A 1984-nucleotide genomic window follows, 5' to 3' on the forward strand; every position below is an offset into this window, starting at 1 on the left:
GACTAACACACATCCCTGAAACCTCTTAGGGCCGTCTCTAGATCTCTGAAGTAGTATAGTAGCCATGCTCTGTGAACCCAACAACTCCCCTGAATTCAGTGATCACTTCTACACAGATGATTCTCAGATATATATTTCCACCTGTATTCTCCTAAGCTACAATCAAGAATCCCCAGCAGCCTCTTGGATATCTCTAACTGGACATCCTCTAGATATCTCAATGGTAGCATTTTTCTGAAAGAAAATTCATCCTTCCTACACAAATGTCTACTCTTTCCCCCTGAGCAGAGCAGACCACCATCCTCCCGGTCACCCAGGCTCTTAACCTGAATGTAGTCCTTAACTCCTCATTCTCACTTACCCCAACTATCTGCTCTGTTGACAAATATTTCTACCTTCTATGTTATTTCTACCTTCACAGTATCTCTCATATATAAAGCCCCCTCTTCTCCATTTACACAACTCCTACCTAGTACAGACTATCATCATCATCATCAATCTCTGTTATAGTTAGTCTTCCTGACTCAGGTCTCTTGCAGCTGTAACTCATCTACTCAGTTGTCAATGTAATTTTTCTAAAGTTTGTTGTTCAGTCATGTCCAACTCTTCATGACCCCATTTGGGGTTTTCTTGGCAAAGATACTGGAGTGGTTTGCCATTTCCTTCTCCAGTTCATTTTACAGATGAGGAAACTGAGGCAAACAAAGTGAAATGACTTGCCCAGGGGCACACAATGAGTAAACGTCTGAGGCTGGATTTGAATTCAGGTCTTCCTAACTCTGAGCCAGGCATGTTCTATCCACTGTGCCACCTAGCTGCCCTATTTTCTAAAGTTTGTCTCTGATCGTGTCCCTCTCTTGCTCAATGTACTTCAGTGGTTCCCAAGACTAAATACAAACTCCTCTGTTTGGTGTTTAAGACTCTACGTAACCTGTCCCTCCTGCCTTTTTCTCTTTTTCCATACATCTTACAATCCAGGTACACTGCCTGTCTCTCATGTCGGGAGTATGTTGGACCCTTACTTCTATCTCTTTGTTTCTCTGACTTCCTTTAACACTCTGCTCAAATCTAACCAAGAGGCCTTTACCAGCTTCTAGTGCCTTCCCCTCTCAGATTTCCTCCCATTTACTCTGTATATATCATATACCTACCTAGTTATTTCTATGTGTTCTCTCTCATTGGAACATAAGCTTCCTGAAGACAGGGGAGAGTTTTACCTTTCTTTGGTTCTCTAGTACTTATGAAAGTGCCTGACCAGGGCTCAGTCTACACTGACTCTGTTGTCCCATGAATCCCCTGGGCTATCCCCGGCATGGAAAGGCAGGTGCTAGTTAGTCCAGACACAACAGCGTCTGTTATCTTTCCTCAGTGCTGTCCTCATCCTGAGGGACTTCTTTTGCTTCTTTTTTCCGAATCATTACTAAATGTTTGCAGATGAACTGACATGAATAGAATGCTTTAAAATTTGCATAACTCTTTCCATGATTATCTTGTTTGAGCCTCACTAAAGCCCTGTGAGAGAGGTGCCACTAGTATCAATATTCCCATTTTAAAAATGAGGGACATTGAGGCACAGAGCAGTCAAGTGACTTGCTCTGGTCACACATCTCGTATCAGAGGCAGGACCCCAAGACCACCCCTGTGTTCATTAGGGCACCTTGCCCCTCATCCTCTGTACTCATCAAATCTTGCCTTGTATCATGGTGATTTGCGTACCTTATTCCCTGCCCTATTAGACTGTAAGGTTCTTGACAGCATGAACCGTGGCTTTGCAAATATTATTTCACTTTGTCCTCACAATCACTTTGTGAGATATTATTATTTCCACTTTACAGATGAGGAAACCAAGGCAGGCAGAGGGTTAAGTGATTTATCCAGGGTCATACAACTCGTAAGTGCTACAGCTGAATTTGAACTAAGGTCTTCCTGACTTTCTGTCTACTGAACCACCTGGCTACCTCCAGGAGACAAACGAGGAGGAGAG

This window comes from Notamacropus eugenii, chromosome 5 (assembly GCF_028372415.1).
Source record: "Notamacropus eugenii isolate mMacEug1 chromosome 5, mMacEug1.pri_v2, whole genome shotgun sequence".
Classification (NCBI taxonomy): domain Eukaryota; kingdom Metazoa; phylum Chordata; class Mammalia; order Diprotodontia; family Macropodidae; genus Notamacropus; species Notamacropus eugenii.